Genomic DNA, 18,185 nt, shown 5'->3' on the forward strand with positions numbered 1-18,185 from the left:
GGGGAATTTTAGGAGGTGCTAGTTTACACTTCTAAGCCCGAGAAAATGTCCCAATTCAAACAAGTCTATAGAAATGTCCAATCAAAGGCATCCAGGGAGAGACACCCTGGTTCAAGAAGGCCGATGAAGTTCAGGGTTTCTCTCTCAAGTGAGACGGCACATGGCAAACACAGTCAGGGCTTCTCTCTCAGCTGGAAGGGCACATGGCAAATACCGCGTCATCTGCTAGCTTTCTCTCCTGGCCTCCTATTTCATGATGTTCCCCGGGAGGCATCTTCCTTCTTCATCTCCAAAGGTCACTGCCTGGTGGCCTCTCTGCTTCGTGGTGCGGCAGTATCCTCTGCCCTCTCTGAGTCTCTCTTTCTCCAAGACGTTTCCTCTTTTATACGACTTCCGAAACGAATCAAGACCCACTCAAACGGGTGGAGACATGCCGTCCCCTGATCCAGTTGAACGACCATTCTTGACTAAATCTCATCAATCAGGGAGATGATCTCATTACAGTTTCAAACATACAGTATTGAAGAGAGATGATTCTACCTTTATGGAATGGGATTTATGGTAAAACATGGCTTTTCTTAGGGGGCATGCTTCCGCCGTTCAAACCCGCACACTCCACCCCCTGACCCCTAAGAAAGACATGTTTTTCCCATAGGCAAAACACATTAACTTTTGTAACTAATTAATTTTTCATTAATTTTTTATTAGTATAAAAACAATATATATTATTAATTAATATATCAATTTGCCAACTGTGTGTTAATTAATTTTTGTGTTAATCAATTCCTAACAATATCAGAAACCTTAAACCTTTCAGCAGCAACACAATGAAGTACAAAATTAGAGACAGGATAAAATCTCATCAAGTCACTTACAGGCATTGTCTCTCCTAAGGCCAAATTCTCTCCATTTGCTCTGGACCTTTGATAACTCCGAACAAGTTCTTTGCTGCCAACAGATAAAGGAGGAACATTCGTCGGATGCATATACACATTTCCATAAGGAGGAAGGAACACAGGGGTCACTGGACCCACACAGTTTCCAAAACCTGCAGGGCAAAGTCCATTACATTTCAAAGTCCGAGAATCATTCAGCTTTGGGGCTTTAGAAAGTGGCAGTCCCACCCCTGCCCAGGGCCTGTGCAGTGGCCCGCCTCTTCCCAAATCCACCTCGGGGAACATCCAGGAGACCACCTCTGGGCTCCACTCTCTCCAGGCATCAGGGCCACCCCTGGGCTCTCCGCCATTTCTGGGGCACACGCTCAACCCCTGCACATGGCGGCAGCCAGGCTCTCCCAGGCCCCCAACGAGGGTGCTACGCCTTTTCCTAGGCCCGAGGCTGCACAGCTCTTCCACTGCAATGAGAGGGGAGACTCATCCTCGCCCTTCAGGGTACACTCACCCTCTCCATGCATACAGGTGGGTCCACTCTCCTGGCCGAGGTTTCTTGGCTTCAGACCCGAACTCTCACGGTTCTCACTCTGCAGACTCCAATCTCTCCCTTTTGTGCCCTCCTCTGTCAAGACTGGCAGTGGTTCCATTTACACCAACAGTCTCTTCACGCACTCCAGGACTTCTCCACCATGCTCTTCACAGTTCTTCCAAAATCTTCCCCTTAGCCATCCAAAACACCGTTCAAACATATCTGGCATTTGCAAACCGCCGCAGCACCCCGCTCTCCGGTACCAAATCTGTTCAAGTTTGCTAGCTGCTGGAATGCAATATACCAGAAACGGAATGGCTTCTAAAAAGGGGAATTTTAGGAGGTGCTAGTTTACACTTCTAAGCCCGAGAAAATGTCCCAATTCAAACAAGTCTATAGAAATGTCCAATCAAAGGCATCCAGGGAGAGACACCCTGGTTCAAGAAGGCCGATGAAGTTCAGGGTTTCTCTCTCAAGTGAGACGGCACATGGCAAACACAGTCAGGGCTTCTCTCTCAGCTGGAAGGGCACATGGCAAATACCGCGTCATCTGCTAGCTTTCTCTCCTGGCCTCCTATTTCATGATGTTCCCCGGGAGGCATCTTCCTTCTTCATCTCCAAAGGTCACTGCCTGGTGGCCTCTCTGCTTCGTGGTGCGGCAGTATCCTCTGCCCTCTCTGAGTCTCTCTTTCTCCAAGACGTTTCCTCTTTTATACGACTTCCGAAACGAATCAAGACCCACTCAAACGGGTGGAGACATGCCGTCCCCTGATCCAGTTGAACGACCATTCTTGACTAAATCTCATCAATCAGGGAGATGATCTCATTACAGTTTCAAACATACAGTATTGAAGAGAGATGATTCTACCTTTATGGAATGGGATTTATGGTAAAACATGGCTTTTCTTAGGGGGCATGCTTCCGCCGTTCAAACCCGCACACTCCACCCCCTGACCCCTAAGAAAGACATGTTTTTCCCATAGGCAAAACACATTAACTTTTGTAACTAATTAATTTTTCATTAATTTTTTATTAGTATAAAAACAATATATATTATTAATTAATATATCAATTTGCCAACTGTGTGTTAATTAATTTTTGTGTTAATCAATTCCTAACAATATCAGAAACCTTAAACCTTTCAGCAGCAACACAATGAAGTACAAAATTAGAGACAGGATAAAATCTCATCAAGTCACTTACAGGCATTGTCTCTCCTAAGGCCAAATTCTCTCCATTTGCTCTGGACCTTTGATAACTCCGAACAAGTTCTTTGCTGCCAACAGATAAAGGAGGAACATTCGTCGGATGCATATACACATTTCCATAAGGAGGAAGGAACACAGGGGTCACTGGACCCACACAGTTTCCAAAACCTGCAGGGCAAAGTCCATTACATTTCAAAGTCCGAGAATCATTCAGCTTTGGGGCTTTAGAAAGTGGCAGTCCCACCCCTGCCCAGGGCCTGTGCAGTGGCCCGCCTCTTCCCAAATCCACCTCGGGGAACATCCAGGAGACCACCTCTGGGCTCCACTCTCTCCAGGCATCAGGGCCACCCCTGGGCTCTCCGCCATTTCTGGGGCACACGCTCAACCCCTGCACATGGCGGCAGCCAGGCTCTCCCAGGCCCCCAACGAGGGTGCTACGCCTTTTCCTAGGCCCGAGGCTGCACAGCTCTTCCACTGCAATGAGAGGGGAGACTCATCCTCGCCCTTCAGGGTACACTCACCCTCTCCATGCATACAGGTGGGTCCACTCTCCTGGCCGAGGTTTCTTGGCTTCAGACCCGAACTCTCACGGTTCTCACTCTGCAGACTCCAATCTCTCCCTTTTGTGCCCTCCTCTGTCAAGACTGGCAGTGGTTCCATTTACACCAACAGTCTCTTCACGCACTCCAGGACTTCTCCACCATGCTCTTCACAGTTCTTCCAAAATCTTCCCCTTAGCCATCCAAAACACCGTTCAAACATATCTGGCATTTGCAAACCGCCGCAGCACCCCGCTCTCCGGTACCAAATCTGTTCAAGTTTGCTAGCTGCTGGAATGCAATATACCAGAAACGGAATGGCTTCTAAAAAGGGGAATTTTAGGAGGTGCTAGTTTACACTTCTAAGCCCGAGAAAATGTCCCAATTCAAACAAGTCTATAGAAATGTCCAATCAAAGGCATCCAGGGAGAGACACCCTGGTTCAAGAAGGCCGATGAAGTTCAGGGTTTCTCTCTCAAGTGAGACGGCACATGGCAAACACAGTCAGGGCTTCTCTCTCAGCTGGAAGGGCACATGGCAAATACCGCGTCATCTGCTAGCTTTCTCTCCTGGCCTCCTATTTCATGATGTTCCCCGGGAGGCATCTTCCTTCTTCATCTCCAAAGGTCACTGCCTGGTGGCCTCTCTGCTTCGTGGTGCGGCAGTATCCTCTGCCCTCTCTGAGTCTCTCTTTCTCCAAGACGTTTCCTCTTTTATACGACTTCCGAAACGAATCAAGACCCACTCAAACGGGTGGAGACATGCCGTCCCCTGATCCAGTTGAACGACCATTCTTGACTAAATCTCATCAATCAGGGAGATGATCTCATTACAGTTTCAAACATACAGTATTGAAGAGAGATGATTCTACCTTTATGGAATGGGATTTATGGTAAAACATGGCTTTTCTTAGGGGGCATGCTTCCGCCGTTCAAACCCGCACACTCCACCCCCTGACCCCTAAGAAAGACATGTTTTTCCCATAGGCAAAACACATTAACTTTTGTAACTAATTAATTTTTCATTAATTTTTTATTAGTATAAAAACAATATATATTATTAATTAATATATCAATTTGCCAACTGTGTGTTAATTAATTTTTGTGTTAATCAATTCCTAACAATATCAGAAACCTTAAACCTTTCAGCAGCAACACAATGAAGTACAAAATTAGAGACAGGATAAAATCTCATCAAGTCACTTACAGGCATTGTCTCTCCTAAGGCCAAATTCTCTCCATTTGCTCTGGACCTTTGATAACTCCGAACAAGTTCTTTGCTGCCAACAGATAAAGGAGGAACATTCGTCGGATGCATATACACATTTCCATAAGGAGGAAGGAACACAGGGGTCACTGGACCCACACAGTTTCCAAAACCTGCAGGGCAAAGTCCATTACATTTCAAAGTCCGAGAATCATTCAGCTTTGGGGCTTTAGAAAGTGGCAGTCCCACCCCTGCCCAGGGCCTGTGCAGTGGCCCGCCTCTTCCCAAATCCACCTCGGGGAACATCCAGGAGACCACCTCTGGGCTCCACTCTCTCCAGGCATCAGGGCCACCCCTGGGCTCTCCGCCATTTCTGGGGCACACGCTCAACCCCTGCACATGGCGGCAGCCAGGCTCTCCCAGGCCCCCAACGAGGGTGCTACGCCTTTTCCTAGGCCCGAGGCTGCACAGCTCTTCCACTGCAATGAGAGGGGAGACTCATCCTCGCCCTTCAGGGTACACTCACCCTCTCCATGCATACAGGTGGGTCCACTCTCCTGGCCGAGGTTTCTTGGCTTCAGACCCGAACTCTCACGGTTCTCACTCTGCAGACTCCAATCTCTCCCTTTTGTGCCCTCCTCTGTCAAGACTGGCAGTGGTTCCATTTACACCAACAGTCTCTTCACGCACTCCAGGACTTCTCCACCATGCTCTTCACAGTTCTTCCAAAATCTTCCCCTTAGCCATCCAAAACACCGTTCAAACATATCTGGCATTTGCAAACCGCCGCAGCACCCCGCTCTCCGGTACCAAATCTGTTCAAGTTTGCTAGCTGCTGGAATGCAATATACCAGAAACGGAATGGCTTCTAAAAAGGGGAATTTTAGGAGGTGCTAGTTTACACTTCTAAGCCCGAGAAAATGTCCCAATTCAAACAAGTCTATAGAAATGTCCAATCAAAGGCATCCAGGGAGAGACACCCTGGTTCAAGAAGGCCGATGAAGTTCAGGGTTTCTCTCTCAAGTGAGACGGCACATGGCAAACACAGTCAGGGCTTCTCTCTCAGCTGGAAGGGCACATGGCAAATACCGCGTCATCTGCTAGCTTTCTCTCCTGGCCTCCTATTTCATGATGTTCCCCGGGAGGCATCTTCCTTCTTCATCTCCAAAGGTCACTGCCTGGTGGCCTCTCTGCTTCGTGGTGCGGCAGTATCCTCTGCCCTCTCTGAGTCTCTCTTTCTCCAAGACGTTTCCTCTTTTATACGACTTCCGAAACGAATCAAGACCCACTCAAACGGGTGGAGACATGCCGTCCCCTGATCCAGTTGAACGACCATTCTTGACTAAATCTCATCAATCAGGGAGATGATCTCATTACAGTTTCAAACATACAGTATTGAAGAGAGATGATTCTACCTTTATGGAATGGGATTTATGGTAAAACATGGCTTTTCTTAGGGGGCATGCTTCCGCCGTTCAAACCCGCACACTCCACCCCCTGACCCCTAAGAAAGACATGTTTTTCCCATAGGCAAAACACATTAACTTTTGTAACTAATTAATTTTTCATTAATTTTTTATTAGTATAAAAACAATATATATTATTAATTAATATATCAATTTGCCAACTGTGTGTTAATTAATTTTTGTGTTAATCAATTCCTAACAATATCAGAAACCTTAAACCTTTCAGCAGCAACACAATGAAGTACAAAATTAGAGACAGGATAAAATCTCATCAAGTCACTTACAGGCATTGTCTCTCCTAAGGCCAAATTCTCTCCATTTGCTCTGGACCTTTGATAACTCCGAACAAGTTCTTTGCTGCCAACAGATAAAGGAGGAACATTCGTCGGATGCATATACACATTTCCATAAGGAGGAAGGAACACAGGGGTCACTGGACCCACACAGTTTCCAAAACCTGCAGGGCAAAGTCCATTACATTTCAAAGTCTGAGAATCATTCAGCTTTGGGGCTTTAGAAAGTGGCAGTCCCACCCCTGCCCAGGGCCTGTGCAGTGGCCCGCCTCTTCCCAAATCCACCTCGGGGAACATCCAGGAGACCACCTCTGGGCTCCACTCTCTCCAGGCATCAGGGCCACCCCTGGGCTCTCCGCCATTTCTGGGGCACACGCTCAACCCCTGCACATGGCGGCAGCCAGGCTCTCCCAGGCCCCCAACGAGGGTGCTACGCCTTTTCCTAGGCCCGAGGCTGCACAGCTCTTCCACTGCAATGAGAGGGGAGACTCATCCTCGCCCTTCAGGGTACACTCACCCTCTCCATGCATACAGGTGGGTCCACTCTCCTGGCCGAGGTTTCTTGGCTTCAGACCCGAACTCTCACGGTTCTCACTCTGCAGACTCCAATCTCTCCCTTTTGTGCCCTCCTCTGTCAAGACTGGCAGTGGTTCCATTTACACCAACAGTCTCTTCACGCACTCCAGGACTTCTCCACCATGCTCTTCACAGTTCTTCCAAAATCTTCCCCTTAGCCATCCAAAACACCGTTCAAACATATCTGGCATTTGCAAACCGCCGCAGCACCCCGCTCTCCGGTACCAAATCTGTTCAAGTTTGCTAGCTGCTGGAATGCAATATACCAGAAACGGAATGGCTTCTAAAAAGGGGAATTTTAGGAGGTGCTAGTTTACACTTCTAAGCCCGAGAAAATGTCCCAATTCAAACAAGTCTATAGAAATGTCCAATCAAAGGCATCCAGGGAGAGACACCCTGGTTCAAGAAGGCCGATGAAGTTCAGGGTTTCTCTCTCAAGTGAGACGGCACATGGCAAACACAGTCAGGGCTTCTCTCTCAGCTGGAAGGGCACATGGCAAATACCGCGTCATCTGCTAGCTTTCTCTCCTGGCCTCCTATTTCATGATGTTCCCCGGGAGGCATCTTCCTTCTTCATCTCCAAAGGTCACTGCCTGGTGGCCTCTCTGCTTCGTGGTGCGGCAGTATCCTCTGCCCTCTCTGAGTCTCTCTTTCTCCAAGACGTTTCCTCTTTTATACGACTTCCGAAACGAATCAAGACCCACTCAAACGGGTGGAGACATGCCGTCCCCTGATCCAGTTGAACGACCATTCTTGACTAAATCTCATCAATCAGGGAGATGATCTCATTACAGTTTCAAACATACAGTATTGAAGAGAGATGATTCTACCTTTATGGAATGGGATTTATGGTAAAACATGGCTTTTCTTAGGGGGCAAGCTTCCTTTCAAACCAGCACACCATCTCTTCTTACGTGGAGCAGGAGTGAACCCAATCTATTCTTCTCTACATTCTTCTCAGAAGTCAGACTGCTGGGTTTAGAAAACCACCATTTCGCAACCATCGTAAGAGCAGATTCAGGCAAGAATCCTCAAGAGATGCTGTAACACACGTGTGAGAGCGGGAGAAGCCACAGGGTGGGTCCACAGTGTCAAGCATCTCTCTGCAAGACATTTCCTAATGAGAAAACGAAAACACTTGCTGCACTGGAGACATGCCGCAGGAGCAGAACCACAGATACAAGCAAAGCTCCTCTTACAGAAGCAAAGGACCCTTCTGCATGCCTCTGAAGTTGGCACCTCTGTGTGTGTGTCAGTGTGTGTACATATGCACATGTGTCTGTGCGTGTGTATATGTGTGTTTGTGGAGGGCAGGAGGACACTACAAAAATGCGGTCTCTGGTCGGTTGAAGCATGTGCTCTTAGTCTTCGCTGCATCCCTGTGGGTGTGAACCCACTATAAAGTGGACCTTGTGAAGATGCTATGTTTATATTAGGTCTGGCCTCAGTGAATCACGGTGAGCTTTAATCTAGATCACTAAAGTCCTTTATAAGGAGAAGAAATTCAGACACAGAAAAAGGGCCACAGGGAGGAGCCAGAAGTTAGAAGTCAGCAGGAACTCCAAAGAGAATGGAGAAGACATCACCATGTGAAGGGACAACTCGCTCAAAGGACACCATGGGAAAAGGGAGCCACCACACAGGGTCGTGCTCGTGGGCCTGTGGCACGTGGTGGGGCCAGGCAATGGAGGAGCAGGCTCTGCAGGTGGGAGTCCTGGCCACCTCCAACTCCCAGGGCCAAACCCAGCCTGTGGTGTTTGTGCTAGCAGCCTAGTAAAACTAAGACAGTTTCGAAACTGGAGAGCGGGGTGCTGCTTTTGCAAATACCTAAGAATGTGGGATTCGATTTGAAACTTGGAAATGGGCAGAGGCTGGGAGAACTTAACAGAGAAGTCCCAGACTGCTTTGAAGAGACTGTGGGTAAAAATATGGACATTAAAGGCCTTCTGAAGAGGCCTCAGGAAATGACAAATGTGTTACTGGAAATGAACTTGGGACACTGAGCTCTGATGTTGGATGGATGGCAGGACTTGCAAGAGACAAACCTAGGTATTTAACTGAGATTTCCAAGTACTCTGGAAGGTGCAGCCTGGCTTCTCCTTGCAGCTTGTAGTGAAAGGCAGGAGGAAGGGGACAAGCTGAGAACTTAATTCCTAAGCATAGAGAAACCAGAAACTGATGGTTTGGACATTCTCAGCCTACCCAGATGGTGAGCTCTGAGACTGGGGCCAGTAGCAGCTCTGCCAGGGAAAATATGGCTGCTTTCCTGCTATGGCAGCAGAGTTGAATGCTTGCCACAGTGACCAAGAAGCACACAGCCTAATAGGTTAACTCTGTGGCCCTTTTTGTGAATTTTGCTGACCCCAGGCTTAGATGACACTTCCCACCTCCTGGGCTTAGGACCCTGCCCCTTCTCTTCCCGTGTCCTAGTGTCCAGGGAATTCCACCTGTGGCATCGTGCTCCTCAAACACCATTCCCAGCATTCCAGCTGGAACCCACAGCTCTTATGCTGAACAGTTTGTCCACCTGCCATGACAACAGGCCACCTTGTCACTGTCCTTCATACCCCCAGGTCCCCACATTTTCCCTCCTTCCCCAGCTGAGAGTCAGCGGCCCCCTCATTCTACCTCTGCCTGCTTCATGGAATGCCATGCACCCCCAGTCCCTGGGCACTCCTGGCCTTGCACTACCCATGCCATCCCAGCCCCTGTGGATGAGGGCGGGCCTCACCCAATATGGCCAAAAAGCAAAGGAGATTGGACAAGAGAGAGAAGCCACCGAGAGCAGCTGGTAGCTGATGGCCAACAGAAGTCAGAAAAGAAGGGAGAAGACGCTGCCATGCACATCACTGTGTGACAGAAAAGCCAAAGAACCCCAAAGATGGCCGGAAGCCGGGACACACCTTCTAGCCTCTGAAATCTTGAATCAATACATTCCTGTTGCTAAGCCACCCATTGCGTGCTATTTGTTTTAGCAGCTAGGAAACTAACACAGACAGCCAAACCCCTTCCGGTATCTGAGTCACCCATTTGTACACTTCTGTGGACCTGCCTTTTCTGCTGTCCCTTTCGTGGGGCTTCTAGCCACAGTCTGGGGGTCTGGAGACCCAGCCTGCCCTTTGCTATTAATATGAGTCAGTTTGTGAAATGTCCTGGGATCTTGAATTACCCCCACAAGAGTATCTGCTTGCTGATTTTGTAATGACAAAAGACTGGGAAGAATGGTATGAGCTCTTATATGCATGATAAAAAGGGGAGTAATTCAACTTCTGACTAATGTTTGTGAATGTAAAAACGTTAGAGACAATTCATCTCCTTCAAACAAAGAAGCTGTCTCAATGTGAGTGACTGTTTGGCAGACATATTCAGAATCAGAAACAATATTAAGGGATTGTGGAAAATTTTGCAATATTTTAATTACAGCTGCTAATTCAGTGTGCTGAGCTGAGGTATAAGGTGCTTTCTAACTTTTGTTTTCCCCTGGGGTCATATATGCAGCCCGTCCATTACTACTACCATCAGTAAAGATGGTACTGGCTCCCTCCAGTGGGGAAGTCTGAACTATTTTAGGCAAAATCCACTGTGTTCTTTTTAAAAATTGTTAAGTTCTGACATAGGCAAATGATTATCAATTTGTTCTTTAAAATCACTTAATGCTATTTTCCAAGAGGTATTGAAAGGCAGCTCATTAAGAACAAGCTCAGAAATTAATTTTTCTTTATCTTGCTCTGCTAAAGGTATGGTAAAAAAGCAATTTTTTAAATTTATTATAATAATAGAGCAGTTTTTAGGAATTACAACTGGTGTGGGCCAGCCAGGTTGTAAGGACTCCATAGGTTGAATCACAGCATTAACTTTTATCAAATCAGTTAACACTCTCCATTTTTCTGATTTCTATTTTATAGTAAATACTGGAGAATTCCAGGGACTATGAGATTCTTCTATATGTCCTGCTTTAAACTGTTCTTGAACTAACTGAGTTAGAGCCTCTAATTTTTCTATAGATAAGGGCCACTGCTCAACCCACAAAGGCTCATTTTTAGTATTTGTAGTGGAAGTCCCTGCAGAATCTCTTCACTTTATGCTTTAAGAGTTCCCCTATCAGATCCCTGTCTGGGCACCAATTGTTGAGTCCAGCTCAAGCAACTGTCCAAACAGGGTCAGAAGGGGCAGTGGGAGACTGAGAAAAAGCAAAACTCAGAGTTTAAGAGAAAGCAGGGATTAGGTGGTTCATTGCCTGACTGAACACGATGACCAAATAGAAACAGGAATATTTTCCCTGTTTTGTTATGCTCACCGCAAAGCCTTCATACCAATTTCCATTGCTTAAGATTTAAAACATTACGGCCTTAAGGCTGAAACCAATAACAACGCTTCTGTACTAAAGAAAAGACTCTAGTGTCTCCGAAGTCTTCACTGAGACCCCTGCAGTTTTTAACAATGTTTTAACACACAAACACACTCCTCCAGCCACCTATTATGATTACCTGTTATCCTGATGCTACAAGGAAAATGGCTACTTACTAATATGAGTCGAGTACTCTTCTATCGGCTGGACAAACGTCCCTCTAACGGAGACTTTTCCTTGACTCCTTAATATTGTCTTGGAGTCTTCTTCAAGCCCCACGCTGGGCGCCAGATGTTGCTTCCTATGGAACCAGAGCCTGGAAGATATTAAGGAATGATGAGAAAGAAAGACAAAGGGGATCAGGGGGTCTGAAGATCAGCCATAACAAACAACAGACAACTTTATTCTTAACCAGATCCTGCTTATATGCTGCAGGGTGACAAAAGGCATGCATGCGTTTCCTGAGGGAACAGAGTGATTATCTTTCTTCACACTTAACATAACCACTTGGGGTAAATAAACATTCTCTTCCTCCCAGACTGTTCTACATAAAGCAGATAATGATCTCCACAGTTTACTGCTGCTACCCTGACATAAGCTGCTCCCAACAAATTCTGCAGGTCTTGTTTTAACCCTTAGCTCCTAGAGGACCATAAGAAAATAACCAGATAAAGGGCCTAACAGTTCTTACAGTCACACAGGCATCAAATAAAAGATAAAGGCTTTCATAATCCTTCCAGATATTCAAACCTCTTAATTATATTTTAGGACTTCTAGGTGCTCTCCTTTGTCTACTTCAAAATCCCAGAAAGGAAAAGGAAAATCTATACAATGATTCAGTAATCAAAATCATCCCTTAAATCCTGATTTCTTGGTTATACTACCTTCACCATTTCTGGACCTCAGAAGGTCTGTTCCCTCTCCCTTCCATACCCTTCCCCATCTGGTAACATCTATTCCTTCTCTAACTCCAGCCTCAGTCTGGGAAGTCACCTCCAGACTAACCTCCCCCTGCTGAGATTGCATCAGCATTCCCTCTTTTTGTCCCCTCACCACCACCACCCCTCATACAGCTGGCCTTCTCTTCTCCTAGTCCTTGCCTACACAAGGCCCCACTCCTCCCAATGCATCCACCAGACACAGAGCCCATCACAAACTCAACTTCAGGGCTACTTGGTGCTTGGTTAACCCAGGCCAAGGGTTTTTTTTTATATATTTAAGTGGATAAAGAAAAATATCATACTAATATCAGAAAGAAGGACAATTTACCAAAAGAAGAAACAGAAACCAACTTTGCCTCTTCCATTATAACATGGATGCTACAGGCTTTGGAACAGTGATTACAGTTCTGAGGTAGAACACTTGAGACATTTCATTTTCCTAACCAAAGAATAAGCAGGAATGAAGTACTGGGGAGAGGGGTGAAATTAAAGCATGTTAAAATTCTCTTCTTATTAGGCAGATGAGAGAATGATGAGACAGCCATTGAAGAATTTTGATATTAAACAATACATGTACAAATAAATTTGTTTAATATTTAACAATAACCCCTTACCCCACAGACCACCAGCATTTGTCACCCATCCCCCATACCACAGATCTTTAGCCCCTGAATTCCAATGAACCCCTACTGGTGCCTGTCACTAGCTTCCCAATCACTTAGCCAATACAGCCTCCTCTAATCCTAGAGCCCCATAATTCTAAAATGCCTGACCCCAACAAACCTTTAATCACTAACAGAAAATGAGTGCCCCAATCACTTGCCTCCACAGACACTCCAAACATATCTTCCCACAGGTTCCTCAACCATTGATACTCACAGAATATGTCAATCTTTATCTCCCATGTGATTTCAAAATCCCTCTCCTATCATTCCCTTGTTGGTGTCAGTAACAGGGAACTGATACCCACAGGACTACCAAGGAGTGACCTTTACAAAATCTTAACAACTCTAATGCACCCTCACCCTCATCAGCCATTCCCTGCACCAACCGGCTTTAACTGAAATCTGCATCCTGTGAATGCTTCTTCCTTGCAGTGTTCTTAAGTAGATGTTATTTATCTTGCCCACTTCCCCCAACACACATGACTTTTGTACCTTAGGCCAGAAGATGAGGTCAATGACTACTTCCAACCATTTCTTCTTTCTCCTTCAAAAACCCAGCTCATTTAGAGGGTCAAAAGGTTTTAACCCACTAGCTCTTATTGTCGGTATAATCGACCAACTTCTTGATCATTGTGTTAGGGGTCCCAAGACCACTACCAGGTCTGAGATTCACGGGGTGGACCCACAGGATTCACTATCTACTATACAGAATTTATTATAGAGTAAGGATACAAAGCAAAATCAGCCAAGGGTAAAGTTACCAGGGACAACATCTAGAGGAAACAAGGCACAAGCTTCCAAGAGTCCTCTCCTAGTGGAGTCACGTAGGATGCCCTTAATTCCTCCAGCAACAAGTTGTGACAACATGTGTGAAGCTCCTTAGCACTAAGAGCCCAAGGTTTTCTGGGGACTGGTCACAAAGGTACATTTTGGTCAAGCACAGATAGAAATTCCAGACTCACAGAAGGAATATAGGCATTCAACATAAACTGCATTATATGTACAGTGAGCTGCTCTTATCAGTTCTGAAAATGGAGGGAATCATCTGGAAATATAAATTCTAAGACATCATCCTTGCAAGCCAGCTTTCTAAGGATAGCCATCTCAGGCCTGCTATGTTAATTTTTTTCTGTACTTACTCTCCTTCATTCACTGAAAACTTAAGCACCAGCTTGCTCTCCACCACAACTCCTGTCATTGTTCTATGCTACCTCTACATCCAAATGGAAGTGCCATTTAATACCTCGTCCCCTCTTATCCAACTCTGGAAATCTTTTCTTCTACACCCAATCTCAGCCACCCACTTATCACTCATCCAGTGATGGCATCCTTGTTTTTCACAATCCTCCATTCCCTTCAAAGCTAGATTGTTTGGATTCATTGTTCTACCACCATACACATTTCCTTGAAAACAACTTTAACTTCTGTGTTCTACACTTCATTGAGCTCATCTAGAAAAACATCTACCATGGTAAGACTCCCCTCTGCATCTTTGTAGCTAAACACTGCATGGTAAAAATCAAACAATTTTCCAGACTGGACTTAATTTACATCCATAAAATGTATTTTAAATGGGCACTCGATATTGCCAGCAATCCTACTACTTTTCCCTAGGAAATTCACCTCTCCTCTTTCCAAGATTATTGTTTCAACTTTTCTTAACTCTCCTGAAATCCCCAACATCTTTACCCACTCTTGGCTGATGAATTTGCCCTACGCTTCAAAGAGAAAACATTTTCAAATAGATAAGAGAAATCTTGTCTTGTCACCACCAATTCCACCATCCTATTTCCTAATCCATATGGTCTGCTTTTCCTTCTGTTAAAATTAAAGACATGTCCTTTCTCTCAGCAAAAGCCACGTTCTCCACTTGTGCTTTGGATTGCATCCCCAACTGCTTCCTCAACTGATATCTCCCCTTCTGCTAGATCTTTCCCATGGGCATACAAAACTGCCTTAATATCACTCATCTGAAGAAAACCCCCCTTTTGATCTCCTGCCCCACCCTATATCCAGTTCCTTGCTATACTGACAGAAAAATTTCTCATAAATATTGATATATTTGTTGTCTTCACTTCATAATCTTCCAGTCTTTCACCTCACTCCAACAAATTTTACCCCCATCACTGCACTGAAAGAGCCATTGATATCCGTATCAGTCAAAATGACTACTGAGCCACACCTTGCCATAGTCAAGGTCTCTGTAGTCATTCTTCCAGAACTCACAAGACCACATAACACAACTGACTAATCCCATTGACGCAAACAGCTTTCTTCTCTATGTTACTGTGACACCACACTTCCACAATTTTCTTCCTCTCAGTGGTCACCCCATAGTCTCTTGGTCCTTTATCTTCAGTCAGACCTCTAATGGACAGAATGCCTCACAGCTCTGACCTTGGCTCTTTTTTCTTTCCCATTTGCCATCTCTCTCTAGGTAACCTCACCCAGTCTTACGGCTTTAAATGCCAACTTTAATGCTGATTCCATTAAATACAGATTTCCCAGTGGAGACCTCTCCTAACTTCCAGAGTTATACATCAAAAAGCTACTCAACATCTCTACTTGAACGTGTAATGGGTGTTGCAATCTTGACATGGCCAAAACAGGACAAATGTCAACAACCATGAGGTTCCCATTTCCATCCAGAAAATCTGATATTCCCACTGAAGTCCTATCAGAAGGAATTAGGAACCAACTTAAAGAAGTTCCTTGAAGAATCGATACAGTCCCAATCACAATTCCTGCTGACTTCTATGTGACAACTGACAAGCTGATTCTAAAATTCAGATGGAACTTAGGAACTTAGAACAGCCAATATAATCCTGAAAAAGAACAACAAAAAAAAGAACTTACGAACTAAGAATAGCTAAAACAATCCTGAAAATGAAGATCAAAGCAGGAAGACTCTCAGTTCTCAATTTCAAAACTTACTATGAAACAATGGTAACTGAGACATGGTGGTACTGGCACAAAAACATATATATAGATGAAGGGAACAGAATGGAAAGTTCAGAAATAAACCTGTATATTCCTAGCACACTGATTTTAAAAAGGGGTGCCAAGAGGTCTCATTAAAAATAAGACAACTTGAGCATCAAAAACGGTAAAAACTGCAACAGAATGAATATGTCAAATATGTTAACATTCCATGAGTTACAATGTCAACTAAAAAAACAATGGGTCACCAGTGGAGAATAATGCTAGTGAGTCAATTCACTGTTTAGAAAACTAGTAAATAATTTGTAAAGGTTTTCCTATATTAATTCTATAATAGAGTTGTATAAAAAGTAGATGAGACATTGCTCAATATAGTAAAGAACAAAGGAAAAAGGGATACTTTTTAAAAAATGAATGATAGAATTAGAGCATCACTATTTTGTAATCCCTGAGGGATTGGCCTTGATTTATAACTGCAACTAATATCACAAAAAGAGAGATGACCAGATATTACACACCTTCTAATGGGAGCACATACTACCACCCATGACATAGTCTTACCAAACAAATTGTCACTTAATCTGATCCAAATACTAATTGACTGAAAATACAAAGAAATGGAGTCCCATGAAAAACACCACAGAAATACAATCAACAACACCACAAGCCGTGGGAAATTCTATATGACAAATTACCATTTTTGTAAAAATAACTGAATAACTCCAAGGAAGAAGAGAACAGGAGAGACAGATGAAGGTGAAGCCAGTAGGTTAAAAGAGACATAATAAACCCACTGCAATGGGTGGACTTTATTTGGATTCCACGTCAAAGAAACTAACTGTAAGTTAAAAAAAAAAAGCATTACATTTCAGACAATTAAAAATTTGAACACTGACAAAATATTTTGATATTAAAGAAATTATTGTTATTTTCTAAAAAAAAAAAAAAACCCAAAACGGTGATCTTTTCCCATATCACTCTTTCTCAGAAATCAGAAATACCATCCATCTTCAGGTCAAAATTCTAGAGGTAAATATTGATCCTTTTCTTCCCCCACATCCCATAACAAGTCATCAGAAAGTCCCATTGGTTCACATCCAGATATATTCTAACTCTAACTTCTTTTCCTTTCAATGCTACAACCCTACTCTAACCATCATGATCCCCTCCCTTTTATTACTGTAATAAACTCCTAATTGACCTCCCTGTCTCTACTCTTGCCTCTCTGTGGTCCATCTTCCATGGAGTGGTCAAGGTGATCTTCTGAAAGTAGCAAACAGATCAGTTCAGTCCCCTGCTTAAAACTTTCAGAATGGTTTCTCACTGCAACCAGAATAAACCCAAACTCCTTACCATAGCCAAGATCCTAAAGGATCTGGTCCTTTCCTACCACTGTGATTTCAGATTTTTACACTTCTTCTATATTGGAAGACTATATTGGAACTACACTGGCCTTCCTTAAGTTCTTTCAGCACACCAAGTTCAGTCCTGTCTGAGAAACATTGTATTAGATGGTCCCTCTTCCTGGAACACTCTTTCTTCGGCTCTTTGCACAACTGCCTCCATATTATCATTTATGCCTCAACTGTCACTTCCTCAGAAAGGCTTTCCCTGATTAACCTGGCTAAAGCCACACACTCTCTACCCTCAGATACTCTCTACCACATTATCCTCTTTCCCTTGCTTCATAGCGCTTATCAATATTTGGAATTACTTGTTTCTATTTTTATTTTTTCTTGTCTACTTCTAAATTCTAAGGACATTAAGGGAGGCACTATGTCTCTGTTTCCTGATACATGGCCGGGCGTAAAACATACTACTTGTAGACTGTGTTCCTATGGGCCTCCAATCACTGACATTGTTAACTCCTCAATCACTAAATTTCACCAACTTCCCCAAACTACCAAACCCCACAAGTTTCAATCACCAATCCCACAGATCTCCAATAACTGACCTCCACAGGATCTTAAACCTCTAAAATCTGTAATCCTAGCAAACCCCTGAATCTCTAAGGCTCTGTCACAGAATCTTAGAGGACTTTTAATCATTAATTCCCACTAATCAAGTCATCACTGAAAGTCCAGTTACGATTCTGTACACCATCTAATTGTTGACATGTAAAACCCAACATCACTGCTTCTCCCCAACCACATACAGATCACCTATGATCCTCAGGGACACCTCAATATTGACTCTCCACAAACCTCACCAACCACTGTCTCCCCACTAACAACCAGTATCCCCATTATTCATCATAGTACAATAATTACTCTCAAAGAGTCTGCTAACCAGACATCTACAAACATCACCATCACTGACCCCCAGGCCTCCACCTCAGATCCCAAGTGATACTCCCGATCACCAAACCCCACAGCCCCGAAACCTGCACTTCTCTGACAATCCAGCCTCTCACCATCACAGGCACCCATAATTGCTGACTTCCTTTTTTTTCTTTTTTGCTTGAAATTTGAGATGCCTGAAAGTGATCTCCACAATCTCTGACAGTTCACAAAACCCCCATTGCTCCAAACTCTGACTCTCAGTGACTGTCACAGTCCTCCCATCACTGTCACTTCTTTCT

General features: G+C 44.5%; 1 long non-coding RNA gene across 2 annotated transcripts in view; it reads right to left on the bottom strand.

Annotated features, from left to right (window-relative positions):
* Window positions 1-18,185, bottom strand: part of LOC143677550 (uncharacterized) — an 87,793-nt gene that overhangs the window by 55,265 nt on the left and 14,343 nt on the right. Inside the window, exons 3-4 of one of the 2 annotated variants that reach the window (XR_013172668.1) lie at window positions 11,235-11,374; window positions 7,558-7,827 (exon numbers count right to left, since the gene is read on the bottom strand). This is a non-coding gene — a long non-coding RNA (uncharacterized LOC143677550). Of the gene's footprint in view, window positions 1-7,557; window positions 7,828-11,234; window positions 11,375-18,185 lie in introns of those variants that run through there. The other variant, XR_013172669.1, reaches the window with a different exon arrangement.

The sequence above is a fragment of the Tamandua tetradactyla genome, chromosome 3 (genome assembly GCF_023851605.1).
Source record: "Tamandua tetradactyla isolate mTamTet1 chromosome 3, mTamTet1.pri, whole genome shotgun sequence".
NCBI classification, from domain to species: Eukaryota; Metazoa; Chordata; class Mammalia; order Pilosa; family Myrmecophagidae; genus Tamandua; species Tamandua tetradactyla.